We start from the raw sequence: 21,423 nt of genomic DNA on the forward strand, positions 1-21,423 counted from the left end.
CACCGGCGCCGCCGCCCGTGCCCCGCCCAGGCCCTGCGGACACGCCCCGGACACGCCCCTGCACGGGGAGCGTCCCCAAGGCCAGCCTGATGTGACACTGGCAGTCAGTGCGCTGCTCGGTGAAATGCTCTGCTCAAGGGTTCCTCTGTGGGGGTTCCGCTCCAAGCTGGTGCACAGGACAGGTGCTTTCTCCTCATCCGTGTTAGCCCGGTTTGGTACTGTGCAGCAGAAAATTCCTGGTGCTTGTGCGTGGTTAGAGTAGAATACAGCTGTATCCAGGTTTCTCTTGATGCACATATGTTTGCTGGGAATTGGTTTTCCCCTTTCTTCAGACCCTGACTTTGCAGTTTTCCCAGAGTAAGGAGCAAACAAACTGGGTTCATGACAGACACGTCCTTCCTTCGCTCCTGCATCCTTCACCACACAGTTTCCTCAGTAGCAGTTTTCTGTTCTCCCTCCTGCAGCACTGCTGAGTCTTGGTGGCTCAGCTGCCTGGTGCCTTGGACTGAATTGTACCTACAGCAGTAACTGCAGATGTGCTTGTGTGGCACCAAGGCCCTGGGTTCAATCCCTGTATGGGCCCCTTCCAACTCAGAATATTCTGTGATTCTCTTCTGATTGCATTTTGATTTTTACCTAAAATCTCACCAAATATAATGGTCAGTTTTATCTCATGACAAAATCATGTTCCCTCTCCCTCTGATGTGCTTTTATCCTTTCTGTCTCTACTAGCTTCAACACCTCTACTTTTCTTCCCTGCCAGAAGCAGTGTTTCTTGTCTATGTTGCATTTCCTCCACTCCCCCCACTGAGCCTCCTGTCTTCTTGTCATCAACTTCTATAACTTCAGATTTCCTCTTGTGTTTTCACCTCCTTCCCTGTCTCTGACCTGTGCTGTGTACATTCACTTCAGGGATTCTTCCACTCCACTTCCATCCTAAGCCCTCATTTCTTTTCCAGTCTGATCTTCCTCCTGGAATTTTGCAGGCAGTGCTCCTCAGGGCATTGATAACTTAATCAATTCTGCAACGATTTCTCACCATCCTTGATCTGTCAGCCAGTTTCCACAGAGATTACCTATAAATGAGAGAAAACAAGCTCACTTATCTTTAGATGTGTGCCCTAGTCGGGTTTGCACTCTATGTCTTGGATTTAACAGTGTTGGAAGGAGGCCCAGAGGTTGCCCAGGAGGTTGTGGGGTCTCCATCCTTGCTTACAGATCTGAGTTACCTGCTCAGAGCTTATAGTTCAACCCTGCTGCGAGCAGGAGCTTGGACTAGAGACCTCCTGAGGTACCTTCCAAGCTGAATTACTCCCAGTCCAATATCTGTGTGGCAGGCGCCAGAAATGTTATCCTGAAGAGGAAAAGACTGGAATGCTAAGCTGGAGTAGATCAAGTACAAACATAATTATAGCGTTTTGTTCCTGTTCCTCAAATTCAACTTTGGCTCTTTAAGAGGTCTTGCACTGGAAGAGGGAGGAGAGTTATTGCTGTTATTGGGTTGTTTGGTGTTGGTTGGTTTGGGTTTTGTTTTTTAATATTATATATTCTTCCTCCTGTGCCTCCAGTCTATTGCAAGGGGACTGTCCCCAGCCTCTGGTTAACATCAGGAACCATTTTCATGTCATTGTACCTCATCTTGTTGCAATGTTTGTCCATTTATTCAAACTCAGCAGGGTTATAATTGAACTCCAGGCTTCCTTTTTAAACTTCCCCCATTTCTTCCTTTCCCCAGCTCCTTGTTCAAGTGCCATCCAAGCCCAATAGCTAAGTGTCAAGTCTGAACTCGTTATTCACTTTGGGACTGTCTTTTTTCTTTTCATCACAGTATTTGTTTTTCTTTCCACCACAGTTTTATATAATGCTGCATTTGATTTAAATTAATGTTGTCCTCGTGCAAAATTGTACTGAAGTCTCAAGTTTATTTATTTTCAAATCAAATTACTGAGGAAAAAAAATTGCCTAGAGGTGTCCTTGCTTCTAGGTGTATGTGACAGTTTTCTTAATCTTTGTAAATCTTTCTGTAAGCCACTAGCTTCCTGATGGCACTTTCGGTTTCTCTTCAAAGTCACCTTCATCAGTGCTCTCTCTTCTGTGTTTTCCTTCTGATTTTCAGTTCTTTAGGACTGAGTCTTTATACTGTATGATGTCTAAGATGTTTTCAGCCCTACAGGAAAAAAAAATATATATAACCAACACATTCAATTTAGGATATAGATAATCTTGAAAATTACAGTGACTCAGAGATTTGCTAAAATTGGCTACTAATAAGAGGATTTCTGCAACCAAATCAGAGATTCTTTGATTGAAATTAGTGTCATTGTATGCATTCATAAACTAATAGCCAACCAGAAAGAAGCATAAAATTACTACTTGCAGATTCGGCCTTTTCCCAGGGTTAATAGTTGCTCTTATAAAATGTTTATCCAGCAGAAAACTGTTTCTGGGAGCTTTTGCAATGTCTGTCATGGGGCATTTCTCTATTTTACTGTTCCTCCTTTGGCTCAGAGATTACAAATTCTAATTGCCTCCTCACCTTTTGTGACAGAGGTCATAGAACTATAGAATTATAAATCATAGAATTATAGAATATACTGAGTTGGAAGGGACACACATGGATCATCAAAATCCAACTCATGGCCCTGCACAGGATCACCCTAAGTGCTGAATAACATTCTTTAATGCAAGCATTTGGAGTTAATAGAATAAGTTTGGGTTTGGGGTTTTTTTGTGGTTTTTTTTTTTTATTATTAATGTCACTGATTTATTTCCTGAAACACTAATGATAACTAGAAAAACTGTTAAATTCATCACCAAGAGAACAAATGCCCTTTTCGGCCACTTCTCATCTTTTATCACCTGCTTTATCTTAGCAGACATTCATAGCTCAGCACCTTAAACTAGAGGTGATTATTTCTTTTGTTTTGTGTTGTGAGGTTTGTTCTGATTTTTGAAATATCTTCATTTATCAGTCAAGAACAAAGGCTAAGCAGGAAATGGTTGAGCAGCCAAAGCTGCTCCATAGACCTCTGCCTCCTAAGGTGCTGTCTGAACTGCCTGCACCAAGGGAGAATGTTGACCAAGGTAAACTGCACAGACAGTTTCTGTGGCTCATAGTTACAAATGCCATGTGCCCTCTAAAATTAACACAGAAGAAGATAGATTGGCAGCTCACCTACTAGTGCAAAGCAGTGTGAATGAGACTGCAGAATGACCCATATGACCTGCATCTCTTTGGGAGGCTCCTCATGTAAACTGGGGAAGAGCCCTCTTGGCACGTCCTGGAAGTTGAGCCTTCCTCCTGTCAGATTTGAATGCTACCCACTGGATAATAGAGGCATTCCCCTTAGCTCATCAGAAAATATGAGACATAGCATGAAAAACTGCTGGTGTCAAAAAAAATAAAATTGTATCACATGGAGTTGGACCATAGGGGAAGTGAGATACAGCTTGGATTCTGAAAAAATGGAAAAAATGACATTTTGGGGGATGGGCATGCTCTTCTCAGAATATGCAATCCTGTGAAAAGTACCTTGGCTTATATTATTTTACAGGGATCAGGGATTTCTAATTAAAACAAAGAACTTTCTGTGCAGCGTGCTTTAGAAATAACCAGGCATTTTGTTGCTTCTTATATATGTGAATGAAAAGCTCTTTCCAGTTTATATAAAGTAGCTATTGATTAAATATTTAAGGACTAACCTTTAAAAATAAAAGTGAAAAACAATAACATGATTGCTAATTATAACATTTTTAACCTAAGCAATATATGAATGAGATGGAAACTAGGCACCATTCCTGAAAACAGATCTGTAGAGAAGAACCCTGGCATCTGTGCAGGTTCATTGACTTCTGTCAACAACCTCAGTCCCCAGGAGCTGCTGTAAAAAAGTAGAATGCAGAAATTTTACAGTGGTTTTTTTTTTTAAGGATCAGCCCAGTAGAGTAAAGTCATAGCATGGAAAAACAATGATGTCCCTATGACTGAGATAAAGAGACCAAATCAAGTTTGGAGTTTTTTCCATCCAGCTTCTGTAATCTGATAGGAGTATCCAAATAGCTAAAACTCCTCAATCTTCACATAGTCAATGAAGCAGGCAAAGAGAAAGAAAATACATCAAAAGAGTTTTTATGATGTCTGAGAGAAATGGTAAGTAATTTGAATATTCATTTTGTTAGAATACTGTACATATCCTCATTATGTAATATTAAATTAAAAGGAGTGACAGTTATATATTAAAAGTAATACCTTTCCAACAGTATGAGAAACAGTACAGAAAACTCAGTTAAGGAAGTAAGGATGAAAAGTCAGATAATATAATATCCCTTGATATTATTAAGCCCTGATGAATATTATTTTGGAAGTCTGGTAAAATCTGTTTAGGTACAATACAGTTCCAGTCTGGCGCTGCCCAAACAGATGCAAATATTTCTGGCTCACTACCAGAGCTGTGATTCAATGATTTAAGCCATTTGAAAAATGATAGAAAAACCTTTTATCTGGAATCAAAGTTCTGCTGTGCTGGCTCTCATTCTAGTAGTACATATTGCTGATGAATGCTATTTAGAGATTGTGTATTTATATAGTAAACATGACAGGAATCTAAGAGCTCGCAGTAAAGTTTGTTCAAGGATCATTTCTCCAAATGGAACTATCACACTTGAAAGATATTTATACAGCAGCATGTCCATTGATCAGCAAGCAACTCTTCAGCAATGGTATTTCCATCATCTTGGTGGATGGAATTGTTTTGTGCTTCATGAAGTGTGAGACTGAGACTGAAGAGCAGAAGCCCTGGGCTGGAAAAAATACAGTATTTTGTGTTGTCACTATCTTTTCCCTCACAGGGGAGTGTAGAAAGTGGGGCTGTAACAAAATGAGGTTGTTGATTAAAAAGGCAGCAGAAATGTCATGGAGAGTGGACTGTGCCCACCTGAGAGCTGGAAGCTGTCAGACACTGTGGCTGATGGCAGGAAAGTCAGGGAGATAAGGCAATGGTCCCAGAGTTCTTTGAGAGCTAAGCTGTAGCAGGGATGTGTAAAGAGTGACTTCTCCCTCAGCAGGTCCCAGGAAAGGAGCCTCCCTAGTTAAGGGAACAGAGCATCAACACTGTGGAGCTAGAGACTGAGTGAAGGATAATTTACTAAGTATTTCTTTGTTGATAAATATGTTCACAACTAAATGGCTACAGTGCTGCTCAGAAACCAGGGAGTAGCTCAGGACCCAATGGTCCTCTAAAATGAGGTATTTGGAGATAGCCCTGGTGGCAAAGCCCTGAGCCCAGTTCCAGTGTGAGGCATTGGAAATGAACCTTTGACTTAGCGTTTTCATTTGGCTTCTGTGGCACAGTTTTGGTAGTGAGGGGGCATAAAGGGGTGTCTTCCATGAGAAGCTACCAGAAGCTTCTCCCATGTCTGACAGATCCAATGCCAGCCACCTCCAGGATGGACTCAGTGCTGGCCAAGGCCAAGCCCTTCAGTAATTGTGGTAGCTCTTGACCACAACCCCCATTCCCTGTCCTCCTGCACCACTAAGGGGAAGAAGGTAGAAAAATGAGGAGTGAAGTTAAGCTCAGGAAGAAGGGAGGGATGGGGAGAAGATGCTTTTAAGATTTTGAATTTTTTCTTATTACTCTTCCCTGGTTCAATTGGTAATAAGTTCAGTTCACTTTCCCCAAGTCAAATTTTCCCAGTGATGGTAACTGGTGAGCCATGTCTCCCTGTCCTTACCTTGACCCACAAACCTTTTGTTATATTTTCTCCCCCTGCCCAGCTGAGGGGAATGACAGACTGGCTTTGGTGGGTACCTGGCATCCAGCCAGGGTCAATCCCCCTGCAGTGGTGTGGGACACTAGGGCTCAGTGCCAACTGGTGCACTAGGAATATAGAAATTTGGCAGAAAAGGAAGCTTCTTGCACTCCAGCTGGTCCTCAGAGATCAGAGGGGCTGGGTGTGGCTGTGGTTTAATTTCTGATTGTAGCCAATTTAATTTCTGATTATAGCCCCATCAAATTCAGTAAGAACTTGTACAATCCAGGTACAAAACCAGTGCAGTTTATTGGAGCAACAGGAAAGCAGGTTCAGAATTGTCAGTGATAAATGCACTAACCACAGAGTTTTAGTGGATGTTGCTACCCAAGGCACAGCAACAGATCTATCAGTGACATATATAATATATCCACTCCAATGTACTGGAAGGTGAAAAGCTCACCTAAGCATCCCTTCAGGGGCAGAGGAGAGACACAGTCTTGACCAAACCAAAGCAGGCAAAGGTTTTTCCCCCCACCTCCCATCTTTTTTTTCTGGTCCTGGAATGTCTCTTGCCTATACTATAACTTTTGGCCCTTCCCCATTAGGTGGAAGAATCACATGCCGTAGGTGGGGTTTTGGTGACTGTGGTCACAAATATAAGGCATGGTCACTTTTCTCTTCATTTGCATTCTTATGGGAGCAAAAGTTTATATGCAAATAGGGCTTTATGAGGGTGTTTGTTACTTTCTGCCAGAATTTGCAGTTGCCACCAGAGGTAGAAAGAACACTTTGATCATCCTCCGCCTGCTGAGGCAGCTGTAAAGGCTGTGTGACCTCTTTTCAGAGGTCACTCCAGGCATTGTTTCATTGTCATCCCTCGCTTGAGCCAGGCTCTAGGTAAGCAAGGGGCTCAGCTCAAGTTTGTCTCAACCAACTTCATCAGTTCTTCATAGACTTAAGTCATGTCTGACTATTTAAGGCATCATCCACCTCATGACCACAGTCACGAAAACAACACCTATAAAAAGCACAAGAAATTCCGTGAAGCTGCCTGTGACTGAAGTTCTGTGAAGTGTCCCATCCTGCAGACACTGTTGAGACAACTTCTAGAAGATTATTCCTTTGTTCCTTTCAGAATTTCCTGTTCCTTGACTGACCTCACTTCTGCCATCACACTTCAAACATGTCCCTTCCATGGTGCTTTTTTCATGTGGTATTTGCCTTTCCCATTCAGTAGGATTAGGATATACATGTAGAATGAAGCTTAGGTGATACATGGAACACTGTGGAGCATAAGGGAAGGGAACACTCACCAAAGGAGCCCCATCTACTTCTCAGGTGAAAGATCTCATTGCATTGGTACACGGCACCTTGCAAATGGATTCAGGATCCCTAAACAGGGACTTGTCAGTGATACAAGTGGCCATATTTCACACACAGGAGAACAAACACTGCTCATTCATTCTTCATTAACTCACTCACAAGGTACCTCTGAAAACTTGTCCTTTCTGTCCTGCTTCTGAGCCAACTCCTCTACTGGATACAACACATCATTCAGAACAGCGTGCAGGACAACTGCACTTGTGTTGAAAAAAAAACCTAACCTATTTCGTGATTGCCAACACTGAGATGCTTGGTCTCAATTGTTGGTGCATTTTCTCTGAACAAGAAAAAGGCGTATAGGGCATGGAGAATTTGTCACATGATCTTTTAATCACAAAGGACGCCAGAGGATCTCTCATTATAAATGCCTTTTTTCTCTTGTCTTCAGCAGAAAGGCTTTTTGGACAAATATCCAGCTAGAGTAGTAAAGAGTACAAATAATGAAAATGGAAAAGAAGGGTCTGGCAGTGCTCAAGGGTTAGTCAGGCAAACAGACACTTCCCTCAGCAATGAGCACGTAGCCCCTTCAAAATCCAATGCAAAGATACAACCCAGACTGTTGATCAGGTCTGCCATGGTCAAGTACAAATCCAACTCAAAGGACCTTTCTTCAGACCCAGCTGGAGCCTGGCAATGCACAGCCTGTTTGACCGCATTTGTTCTTGCCTTATGTGCTTCCAACAGAGATAAGCCTATCTCCTTGGCCAAGATGATATCCATGGGCAAATACACTTGCAGCCCAGAACTACAGGTTTGCATGAATTAACAAGGTTTGATTCCTCCAAAGCAAGTTTCCCAACAGAGCAGAATAATGACAGATACTTCCCAGATCTAGTTCATAAGAATAACAATCCTGGATGTTGGTATTTGCCAGGCATAGCTGCAAGCCTTCCTGTCTACTCAGGCAGCAAAATGCCAAACCAGCTACTTTGAATGGTGCTGACATAACTTGGGTTGAATTACAATTTCACAATAGGTGCAGTGCTGGGCAAGTGCCATGAAAATTATTCAGGACGCATCTGAAAGAACATGAGACACAGTAAAGCTACAGAGGAAATGGCAAAAGGGAGTGAGACAAAAGAAAGAAATAAACAATGGAAAATTTAAGGCAAGGGTACTACAGAAAAAAAAAAACCATGTAAATCATTTATCCCCACAGTTACTCTAATACTAAGTTTTAAATCACTAATATTTAGTTTTAAATCATTCTAAGCACTTCATTTTCATGCAGTGGTAGGGTAAGAAACACAAGATCATTTTTCTGTCAATGAGGTTACAATTCCAGAAGATACTTTAAATAAAAGCTGCTATTGGCTCTTGAACACAGCAACACGAGCAATGCTTCTTTAAGGAATATACCCTGAAGGCTAACAGCAATTTTTTGCTACAAGAAACAACACAAAGCATCCACTAGGGACCTAGACATCAGTTTTTCCTCTGACTGTCTTGCTCATACTGCATGTCTTGAATGTTTCACAGCTACCTGTGAGAATGTCTGAATTGGATTTTCATTTTTGCTGGAAATGTTTTTCATCTTTACAATCACATTGTAAATTTTTGTTTTCACAAAAAAGGATTTTCATTTGGGTTTTTAATTTTAACAAAATACAGACAATGCGTTCTTACTCTGACTATAGTTATCTGTTACTCTCTGTTACTACCCTGGGAAATCTTCAGCACTGAAGCATTGTTTTCCTTGCAAAGCAAATGCCAGGGATGTAAGAAAATTCTGAACTCCAATGCAATATATAACTTCTCTTTCATGATAGTCATCTTCATTATTTACACCCATCTATGTATTTATTATAACCCTTAGATTTTGTCATATTTATTGGAAGCCTTGGATTCATATTTGATAATATTACAGGGATTAACAGGTAGCGTACATTGCATAGATACACTTTATTGTGTATCTGTTGTGAATATGATTGAGTTCTGGTTTATACGGAACTGGATGGCAGATTATATATATATATATTATATATATATATTAAAGTGTGTTTGAAATTATATAAGGCAAGAGTTATATATTATCTGAGGATCCATGTAGTTTGAGACAGTGTATATAATAATAAGAAGAAGAATGCAGAATTGGTGTTCACCTATCAGAGTTTGCATAAAGCTTCCTAGGTTAGAAATGAAAGAAAGAATTTGATAAAAGAGCAACAAGCTGCAGAAGAGTTTCCCTGCCTGGTTTCTGGAGATGTTTTGGATGGCATGTTTGAATGGTTTGGATCCTCTCTAGGGGATGAGTATAGTGCAGAACTTGACTTGGCTTCTTGAGTGAATATACCCAGTATGCCTTAGGAAGGTTGCAGAGGGAAGTCTAGCACAGTTGAACAACATGAGAGAGCGTTACTTTATGAAGCTGATTCAATTTATATGTCTCTTTTGGGCCTACTTTCTGTTTCACCTTCTAGACTCCACCTCTTCAATGATTACCTTTGGCTGCCTTAATCTGTCATTCAATAATTTACTCTTCTTTCCTGTACAGGTACCTTGTTGTCATTATAGCGCAAGAGTTCTATTGCCATTACATTGCAAGTGTTCCATATTGCTAGAGTTTCATACCTCCTCATGTTTCTTGTAGGCAGCTCCTCTGGGCAGTGACTCTTCCTTGTCCTCACAGCAGCCAACTGACTCCCGTTCCCCTCAACCAACCAATCCAATTTTTATAACACGCCTCTTAGTGGCTACAGGTATGGCCTGTTAACATCAGGCCTGCTCCTAATCCTTAATAATTGACTCAGCTGCAACTCTTTAGGGGGTAAGATTACATTCTATACCACCTTCATTTACCCATACTATATCCCCCTACAGTACTTGCTGCTTATTTTCTATAACTTCACTGAAGGGATGAAAAGCTGAAATTTCACAGTTCAGTTATATACTTAGATATAAAGCTTTTGCCTGGGCAAAGACTGTTTTTGGACAACAGAGTTGTAGATGTAGGCTGGAAGGGAGTTCTGGCCAAGCCCTACTCAGAGCAGTTTAGACCTTCAGATGTCTCTCTAAGGAGCACAGGACTCTTGACCTAAAGAAATAATCCAGTATTTTCCCAAATTTTTTAAAAATGTGATCCTCACCCTCCCTACTTTTCTGACTCATCATGTGTATGCAGCCAGTTATATAAGACCACAAAATGTTGGATAAGTGACTTAAATGAAGGTATTACTAGCAGTCAGACTTCTCTTTTGAAATGTTTCACTTCTCCTTTTGTAGAGCAGAGCAGGACTAGATGACTTCAGAGGTCCCCTTCAGCCTATATTTTTCTGACTCCATGGTTCTCTGTAATTTCTATTTTTAATTTCTTATTCATCTTTCTATTTTATTTCCTTGTAGGCTGTTTTTACTGGAAGATCTCTAGTATTTGGATGTTGCCTATAATGATATTAACTTTATTCCTGATGACATCAAGAAGCTCAGGTACTTAAACAACAGAAAATGAAAACAGATCTGTACATCATAATGCTCTGGACCATATCTGGAAATTAATTATGCCACTGAATACATTGGAAAGATTCACTGCCCCCTCTCCCTCTTCTTACTCCTGTCCTATGGGAAAGTCTCATTGAAACAAAACCAGTAGATGATAACTGCATACCAGAAACAGCCACTATTTGCAAGAACCTTGATTATAGCCATAAGTCAAATATTCCTGTGCAAAATATGATCATTCCCTCAACTGACCATACATGTTCACATACTCTTGCTTTCTATAAGGAAAGAGATTATATATTTCTAAACCATGTATGGTTGTTTTCAAGCAGTGTGAAGTGTTGGTGAGATAAAAATTAAAATGGGGACCCACCCAATAGAATCTGTAGGAAAAAAATATTCGTATGAGACTTGCTCTTTGCTGACCTTAATGTTGATGTTATCTGTATATACATGTCTAATACATTCAGATGCTCACATTCCTGTTTTTCCAGATAATCCAGGTACTTAAAGTATCATTAGAAAAGTACTGTACATACAATTGTGTCTAGAATGTAAAGTGCACTATGAGAAACACAAAGCATTTTTTATGTACATACCACCTTGGTTTATTAATTCACCAAATAGGAATTGAGAGAACAATAAGGTAGTCAAAGTTGGATATGGTGTGAAGAACCTATAAATGCCTAGTGATCCCTCAAGTTACTTAAAAATCAAGTGTTTGAAGAGAACCAGCTCTCTGCTTTGCTACCTGGGATTTTGAATCTTCAACTAAAATTCCTCCAAACAAAAAATGATTTTTTGCACCCCTTGTTCTGGAATAATAATATTCAGAATATTCAGAGACACTTGGTCATGTGGCTGCCATTTGCTTCTCCAGAAAGAACCCAAAGGAAAAATGCCTAGACATTAAATCCAGAAAATGAAAAAAAAAATTGGATGAGCAATACAGAAATATGCCCCATTTTCTTGCCTCCCCCAAGGAGTATTTTGAGCAAGAAATATGCAGAGATGACCCCCAATCAGTAATTGTACAAGTACTAGGAGAGTGGAAGTTCATAAGTGGTCCGCTCTTTCACATGAAATTAATGTTGATCAGGGGTATGATGTATGGGGCATGTCATGGTTTGCTCAAATCCAGATATCAAGTGTAACTGAATTAACGTGAAATCACTTTTAAGGGAGATTTATCAGGCATCCAAATATTTCCTTGTGTCTGAGGTTTCCTAGGATTTTACACTGCCACCTGTCCTCCAGACAAATGTGCCTTGCAGCTTCATGTTGTGGCCATGTGCCAAGCAGTCTGCTCAGAAGGGGGATGGACCTGAAGCTCACAGCTGAGACAAAATTATGTCAGCTCCATTTCTGGGAAATGCAGAATCATTTTCTCCCCTCTCTCTCCACCTCACAGCACTGTAGAGCACCTCTTTCTATTTTTGACACGCCTGCCTCCTTCCCCACGGGAGCCCTGCAGACTGTGCATCAAGGCCAGGGTAATTACTCCTCTGCAGTGGTGTGGGCCCATGCTGAAGTGGAGTTGGAAAGTTTAAACACCTTCTCTAGCAATGAACCACAGCCATTTTGAGGCCAGATAATTTCTTTAATCTGCATTTATGAGTGAGGAGGTTGAGCTGCTGTGGGTGTGTGCACTTAATTTTAGAAGGATGATGCAAAGGTTTTGACCCAGTTTCTTCTCCAGCAGAGTTTTACTGTCTGTGATTGCTGCAGTGGACCTTGGTATGGCAAAGGGTTTTGGCTCATCATTGCAGGTATATACGTAGATGCTACAGAAACCTCATATCTCAGACTGAGTCTTGTCTCCTGGACCTTGTGAAAAGTGATCTGAATTGCAGCAGAGGAACGGTGAATGGGATAAAATAGTTTAAAAATACAATATTTCATGTTATGTTATTCTGTTCTACAAGCTGGGACTCAGCTGGAGCAGTGATGGTATCAGTGCTTTCAGCTCTGAAAGGCCTGTTTTGTATCAATGTGTTTATAGTTGAATCAAAAGGAAAGGCAGACTCAGCTCTATGTAAAATCAATGAAGTTATATGCTGACCCTCCAGTTTCCTCCAGTGACACATGGAGAGGGATCAGATTTTTTCTGCTAGCACTATGTCATTTTACATCATAAGGCTTGTCCAAAACAAAACCAACAGCAAGAACAAAAAAAAATTAAAAACCCCAAACCAAAAAAACACCAAACCCCCCCCAAAAAAACCCACAAAAAACCCACAAAAAACACCCAAAAAACAAAACAAAAACAAAAACAAAAAAACCAAACCAAAACAAACTGATTACTTTATTCCTGGACCACAAATTGCATATAGGATGTATTTGTCAAAACTACAACATTTTTGCAAACTTTAGAAGGTCCTGCAAATAAATCTTGGCATTTCTAGTAAATACATTTTGTTTATTATAGGAAGAAAACCTGAATTTTTCATGAGTTGCAGTCCCCAAATCTGAAATGTCTTATGTTTTTCTGCACTCTAAGACCTCAAACAAACAAAAGCACTTTGCCTAATGCCTTGATGATGAAGATAGCCTGCAACAGAACACGAATCAGAGCTCCAGCTTCTGATCTGCTGCCCCTTAACCACTGTACTGCTCAGTAAGGGCTTATTGATTCTTCCTGTTGTTTCCCACATAGCATCTGTACCAATGATACAACATACAAATATAGTGAAACTCAAATACTTTTTTAATTTTGAAAAATCCAACCCCTCTGATTTTATTACAATGCACTTAACAAGACATTATCAAGTGTGACAGATTTTAATATCTTTGGTTAAATTACAAAATCCAGCATTTTTTCACAGCTACAGTTGAAGGGGTTTGTTCTGATCTCTGTAACAAACATTGTACTTTTGCCTATTCCAAGGCAAACAGCTTCTGTATTGAAGGATTTATATCATAGGTCTGTAAGAGACTTTGGGCCCTGATGCACTGAATCCAGTGCCTGAGTCTTCTCTGGTCATGGCACACCTGCAGCTACAACCTGGACTAAACAGGAGAAAGGGACTTCCCAGAATGGCCCTATGGGACTTGTCCAAACCAGGTGTTTTCATAACCTTCAGCTGGAAGTGCCTTGGTTTTGTTATGTGTCTTGAATGTCAATAATGAAAATTGTCTCAACAGTCAGTATTGTTTGACTTGAGGCTGGAAAGTCTGGAAATGGCTTTTCACAGATGCTGGATACACAGCATTATAAATGCAGGTGGGACTCCAAGACAGAAGAGGGAAATGCTAAGGGAGAGATGAAAAACTGGTGACACAGGTCTTCTTTGTATCCAAGCCCTCCTATGCACAGATGTAATCCTCCGTCCCAGTGATGGGCACACAGTATTTGTTCCAAAATAGTTGCTGGATAAATTGCATCAGTAACACAGTATTTGCCCCAAAATAGTTGCTGGATAAATTGCATCAGGGCGGAGCCCAACATATGGGCCTCCTGCTTGTCTTAGAATTGGGCCACAAAGGCCAGTGCCTTCTGCTGGCCTCTCTCTCTGGCCCCACAAATCTTGCATGCCTGATGATGGCTGTGTAGCCTAGTTTCACTGTCATATTTTCTGAAAAATCCCTTGGCCAGGATTTCTTCTCCTGGGAAGGTGAGAAGCCTCAGAGAAAAATGTAAATAATAATTATCTGATTGCTTCTCCTGTGTTTGCTGCTTTGGAATGTTGTTTGGAGATTGTTTATCCAACTGTCAGTGTTTGATTGGTTTCATGTGAATTGTTTTTGCTTAATGACCAATCACCATCAACTGTGCTGGACTCTGAGGAGTCAGTTACGAATTTTTATTATCATTCTTGTTAAGCCTTCTGTCGGTATCCTTTCTCTTTCTTTAGTATAGTTTTATTATCGTATTCTTTAATATCATAAAATAATAAATCAGCCTTCTGAAAACATGGAGCCAGATTCCTCATCTCTCACCTCATCCTGGGGACCTCACAAACTCAACAGCCTGGTAGCCCCCATTTCTCTCCCCACCACCCTTTCTGCTTTCCAGCATACATCACTTTATTCTCACTGACCTGTGGCTGGTGAGCTCTGCTCCACTAGGGTCACAGGGAGTGAAAGCACCTCAGCCAAAGAAGAAATGCTTTTCACTTCCTGGTGAGTGCTCCAAACTCTGCTCAGCTGTGCAGACACAGTTCCCCTTCTCCCCTCCTCCTCTTTCTCCACCTCAGTGGTGTCCTTGTGTGGTTCCCTGAGTACAGTCACCCACCTGTGTGTGCAGCAGGGAGGCTTCAAGTGCATTGAGGAGCTGCAAGGAGAATTTAGGTGCCTGTGGACAAAGGCCAGGCTAAGGACACAGTGAGGCTTCACTCTGCTAACACACCCAAAATCTTGTTTCTGTGGAGCTGAAGGATGGAAGTAATTTTGTGACTCTTTCTCCACTTGCTGGACTAATCATAGTAAAAACCTCAACTTCTTGTTTCTGCTGGGATTTTCATTGGAGTCATTAATCTCAGTTACAAGTATCCAGCCACACACTGCCAGAAATAGGGAAATAGAGATAGACAGCAGTGGGGACTGGGAGTGAAATTAGAGACCTTTAAATGCAGAAGCAGAAAATTATGTAGCAGAAAGAGAACTGCAAGAGAGAATTCAGAGTTTTAATAGAACTCATGGGCATTGCAGAGAAGAGAGAAAATCTGAAGGAGTTTTTGCAAATGATAATAAGGATTATTCAAACACAGAAAACAGGGAAATGTGTCACTTGCATTGGCTAAGTGTTAAAGCTTCACATACAGAGGGGAATGGCTAGTATTGAAACCCCACAGCAGTTTCAATGCCTACCATGGAACAGGTAGTCTGAACAACCACTCCATGATTTTGAGGGGAACAGGAAAGGAAAAGCTCCATGGTACAGAAATAAGAGAGAATTTTCTTTTCCTTTAAAGTTGTTTGGTATTTATGTCATTCCAGAAGATTTGTGCCTGCTGAGGAACCTGTGGCTGAAAATCAAAATAATCCAGAAACTAGCAAGATGCCCAGTAAAATTAACAGTGACCTTTGGCTTTGTCTCACCTGATGCTGGCTGTTTATGGTGAGTAAAGTGAACTCTGCCCTGCAGAGTACAGTACAGAGCGCAGAGTACAGCAGGTGCTTCTGCTAAGGGGCATGAAGGCATAGATAAACACAGACATGTGTGACCTTCTGTGCTCTGGGCTGGCAAAGGAGCTGTGAGCTGCTGTGACATTGTCTTCCATGCTACTGTAGTAGTGGTAGTAGCAGTAAGAGTATCTCGAGTGCAGCATTCTCTCAGATACTCACTCTCTGGCTTCTAAGTGAGAGTTTGGGCTGTGCCGGGCACAGGGAGTGTGTCTGATCCTGCCTGAGCAGATATGCCTTTAAGGAACAGTAGTCCTGTGTCTTCCAAAGGGAAAAAAAAGTTCGCTAACACTGAGCTGCTCTGGGGATAACTAAAAATTTTCTTCCTTTATTTTAGGAATGGCTGTAAAGCTTTCCAGGATTAATTAATAGGAAGAGTCTCCAGACTGAAAGAGCTCCAAATGCATTCAGGATTTCTGGCCCAGACTCCCAGCCTGTGTGCCAGGCTCCAGGGGCAGCAGGGATGTATTCTGCATTGCTAACGTGGCAGCAGCACAGAGAGCTGGCACTCAGTGTGTCTTCCACAAAACGTGATTAATGCAAGGAGTTAAGGGAATATAGGAATAGAGTGGGCAAGCTTGGAGAAACGAGAGGGTGCCAGTCTGGCTGTGAGCACACGGTGCAGCTATGTCCTGCCGCTGGAGCTGCTGGGGGGGCGGGCATCGCTCCCTCGGGATGAGCCCTCGCTCCTCTCCAGCCTGGAGCGGCGCTGCACACCCGCCTTAGGAGCAGAGAGCAGCACGAACACAGCAGCACAGCACTGCTGAGGCCAGCAGTCTGGCTCTGCCCCTGGTTCTGGGCAGGATTTGCAGTTTGTGTGGCTCCAGCTACACCGCGGCGTGTTTGCGGAGCGTCGTTTGTCCGTCCGTCTGTCCCCGCCGTCCATGCGCCCTGTCCCGCACACGGCCTGGCTGTGCACGCACGGCAGCCGCGTACAGCCAGCCCCCTCTAGTGGCACTTGTCCCCGCAGCGTCGGATGCCTCTGGAGACTGGACTGGGTTTTTTAAATTTTTTAATTTTATACTACGTTACATAGCATGGTGAGACGAGATGGTGACATAGAATCACAGGTTGGGAGAGATTTGCGCTGTTTGACTCGCCTACAGTCTCTGTTACCCTGCACACGGAGCAAGTCACCTTCAGAAGTTTCTGTGGTGGAGTGAAATGAAAGCCATGGTCAAAGCTGCTGCTCGGGAATACACAGCTCTTCAGCTCACCACTAATGCTCCTCTCATCTCCTGTGTGCAACCTCATTTGCCTTCCTCCTCATCCAGGCCACTCCCAAACCCCCCATTTACAGCTTTAAAGGTAAAGCTTACATTGTTCCTCAAACAGAAGATTGGAAAATGTTAAAATTACAGGCAATTTGTGCTGGGGACCTCAGTTTAATCTTTCCACTAACTCAGGATTTTGAAATTGTGTAGTATGGAGGCAGAGGACCAAGGTTATGTGAGGTTAAAAGTTTTTCTTTTTTGTTTTATCAGGAGATCACTAAAAATATAATTCTGACTTTCACATCATGTTTAGATAGATAGTGCAGAAATTACTGACTACTGGGTGATAAACACACAGCATTCTTGCTTCTCAGATGTGGCCTGATTTGAGACAAGATGTAATTTAGTCAAAGCTAAAATTGGTATCTCTTGATTGTATTGCACTGGGCCCTGCTCCTTTAAACATGTGTCTCTGTGCACAAATGTAAAAGCAGGTGTGTGCAGACATACCTGTGCAGGCAGGCAGGGCGAGAGGGCAAGGAAGCTTTTTATTGCAAATCCTTTCTCAAGTCACATCTCTGGTCAGCTGAAAGGAGCTATAAGTGTGCAGGTAAAAAGGATGGTGAAGCAAGACACCCCGAGAGCTCCTGCCTTTGCATGTTGAGGGTAAGGTAGCTGTGAGTGACATACACTCATGCACTGACTTTGCACAGCCAGTGGGGAGAGTTTGGGCCACAGTTAATAACTGCACCATGTCCTCTCCTAGAGCTTTCAGAGGAAAAGCCAATGACTGAGGACTGTGTACAGCATTCCTCGGCTGTGTGGCTACACCTGTGGCATTTTGAACCTGTAAAATACAGACAGATTTCAAGGCCAACACACGGGGCTGGTCACTGGACCAGCTGGAGCATGCAGGGTAGTTTCCTTGTTCATTCTGAAGCGTGGCCTCCTACCAGGAAACCATCATTTGCTCCAGCCCAGTTGTGTGTTAGGCAAGCACAGGAAAGATGTCTGTGTTGGGGGAATGAAGTGGAGCTTACAACAGAAAAAACTGCAACCATCTGTGTTTAACAGCACCCAGCTGTTGCCCCATCACATTTACAAAACTCCCAACAGACTTGCTCTTGCTGTTCTGCCCGTTTGCTTTTCACTCTTACCTGCTCCCTGTTTTGTCTTCTCACTGAGCTCAGCACACTTGGCTGTTTCTGTCACCTGCAACAGCCCCATCTCCTGTACCATCTATAGTGTCCTTTGGAGGCCAGCTGAGGAAGAATCTTCCAGCTCTCATGATTGAGAGGAAAGCTGAGGTTTCTGCTTCATTGACTGACACTGGTGGGAAGGGAGATGAACAGATACAAGTCACTGCTTTCCTCGTTCTTCCTGCCTGTGAACTGTGCCAAATCCCTTTGGAGGTCAAGGCACATCTTGCTGATCAACATATGAAACACACACCACTCCTTTCTTGGCCCTCATCTTGGTTTAGGGCACAGTCTTAGGGCAGTGCACAGGGATAAAATTTATGTGATATCTTATTTTTCAGTGTAGAGCTGCCTATGGCTGAGAAGCCCAGAACCAGGCACGAGGACATGCCTACCTGCAGGCACATAGCTGACCATTAAATACCAGAGTGGCCACCTGGGGCTTCTACAAGCAACCTACAACCTACCTACAACCTTCACACATAACTAGAAGCTCAAGATGGTGTATAAATTCCACTGTTTCCTGCAGCCCAGTGCATGAACTACCACACAGAGGGTGATGTGCCACACCAGAGCCTCTTGCTCAAGTGGGATCCTCAGCCCTGACTTTCTGCGTGACGCTGGGACCTCCTTCTCACTCTGTGACTCACAGGTGCCAAATGTCACAGCACTGCTGTCACAGGACAAATACAGGGGGTTGATCCACTCCCGCTCCTTGCTTCATACTGATGCCTGCTTAGCAGAGAGGAGGGAGGGGGAAACCCCTTTTTTTTTTTCAAAAATAAGAAAATTCCTAGGTCATCCCTTATTCACTGTGGTAGAAACAGAAATGATTCAGTGTCAGCAAGTTCCTGACTCAGGCAGAACTCTGAAGAGAAGTCCTGTGTAGCCATGCACCACCATCTTCTCTTTGGACAGTGTTTTGCACACATCCTTGGTCAGGCAGGACAGGACAAGCAAGCAGTAAATAGCAGCTGCCCTCTGCCCCTGCATGAGCAGTGCATGAAATGAGCTATAGCACAGCAAAGGGACAGGACAGCAGGTAGGGTTTATGCCATCTGCTGTCAAATGTGGATGGCAGGTCTTGTTTGAGAAATCTGACTTTAGGCACTAGCATGGTTTCAGTATTTGTTTTCCTGGTAAGATCCAGTGCACAGAAAAGACTGACAACACCTATGGATGTATTGGTTTGGCAAATAGCACCCTGAGGACAGTCTGATACTGTGGTACCTGTGATCATAGCCCAGCTTTGAAGACAAAAGAAGTGTCATTTTTTCATGAGGCATGGAAAACAGCATTTGTAAATCTAGAGCACTTGTGATCTCCTAGATTGTGAAGTCTGAGGATTTACAATCAGGTTTTTTTTCACACAGACAAAAGCATGAGCTTGTGCTCTGTCATCAACATGAAGTGGGAAAAAAAGTGTGAGCTCCATCTTACAGCATTATAAAGAGGTTTTTTCCTCTAAGCTTGAATTCTGAATTCCTTTGACTGGGAAGCTATGTAGGTGAGCATGGATCATTGGGAAATAGTCATGGTTTAGTTGTTGACATGTGTTTCAGGCTTCACTGGCAGGTCAAGTTGGAAGAAAGGATGAGTGGTGAAAATGTACCCAGGAGACAGCAGTGTGGATTTCAGTCCTGAAGAAAGTGAAGGCTCATAGTAACAGTCAAAGGCTAACTCATGTGATATGTGCTGGAAAAACAGAGTTCTTCCAGGTTCTTCAAGTTCTTTGGGCTGCTCCTCTGGAGGTGGAACAAGGAGAGAGAGCAGGAGAGTACTTGGGCCTGAGATGAGTGCTCAGAGGAGACAGCAGCTGGAGGCAATAAGCTGCAGGGGCCAAGGTGCACCTTCTTGGTAGGCAAGGTGAGAAGGAAGGATTGTTGAAGGCTCCAGACAACCAGAGAGGTGGCAGATGCCAGAAGAAGAGGGAGAAAATGCTAGGGAGAAAAGGCATGGCTGTGGGAGCTGGGAACCCCTCAAAGGTAGGAGTGAATGAGGTGTCCACAGAAACCTGGAGATGAAAAATAGGGTAGGATAGCCTGGAGAGCTTCCCTGTGGAAAGGGGGTCTGGAAAGATGAAAATAGGAGGAAAATTGCTGGGAAAATATGGGAATAATGTAATCATGTTCCTTTGGTGAGCACTCAGGACAGTGCTGAGACAAGACTGCCATGGAAACAGGCCCTGGACCCAGCATCAAAGGCCCCATGAGGATCCAGCAGGTGGGCTGTTTGTGGATTTCCCCATCTCCTGGCTGGAGTAATGGAAGACTGACACAGGGAAACATCTTGGCCATCAGCAGCCAGCACCTGCTGCAGCAGCAGTTGTGCACATTTGCTGTGTGAAAAAGGAAGTATGCGTGTTAAGTAGCCAGAATGCAATTTTGAAATAGGAAGTGTGTGGGATATGCTGGTAGCTATTTCTGCTTTCCCATCAGTCTGACAGATGCAGAAATCCTGGGGATTTGTGTTAGGGGAATCCAGCCTATCCAGCTCGGGCACTGGCCTTGTGCCTGACTGCTGGGACCCACGGAAGGAGCCCTACAGTGGATGCAGGGCTATTCAACAAGGAGAGTGAGCCAGGGGTCTTTAAAGGCACAGAGAGGGGAGGCTGGGACAACCAGAGCTCTTTCTTGAGATGGACAGTAGGTGAGTGGTGCTGCCAACATGTTGACTAATACATTGATGAAATAAAAGCCAATTTTTCTTCACTATAGGGAAGAGACAGGGTCTCTTCAGCCTTCTCTGTGCATTTTATCCTCTCTGAGAAAGTCAGTCTCCATCACTGCTGTGTGTCTCAGGGTTAGAGATGCTCCTCTGCTCAGTCTGCTGGTCTTCATCTGGGATGTGCTTCCATTTGAACCATTACCTTCCTCAGGGCTGTTTAAGCCTCAGCTGGATTACATTTTGCTATCCACACTTTTCCCTAATTACACATGATCTCATCCCATCATATTTTTCTTCTTCAGTGACTTCTCAATCTTTTGTTACATTTCTAAGTGGTCCTGTGCCTCTGTTTCAGTCATAGACCACAAATATTTTTTCTAGTGTGACACAGCACAACATGCTGGCCATGTTAATGCTGTGCTAACCCAGGAAAATGCTGTGCCAAAGTATTTTCCTGTGAAAGAAGATTGCAATTGCAGCTAGATGTTGCTACAGTCCAAATCAGCTTTTAGGAAATCCTCTGTTATAGAAGCATGGATATATCCTCTGTGCTATGACATAGAGTAACACTCACATTCTTTGCCTCATTCATGAAATGATGACATGTGTAGGAGGCCCAAAATCATATCCTTTTCCAGAAAAACCAT

This window comes from Geospiza fortis, unplaced genomic scaffold, assembly GCF_000277835.1.
Source record: "Geospiza fortis unplaced genomic scaffold, GeoFor_1.0 scaffold194, whole genome shotgun sequence".
In the NCBI taxonomy this organism is placed as follows: Eukaryota; Metazoa; Chordata; class Aves; order Passeriformes; family Thraupidae; genus Geospiza; species Geospiza fortis.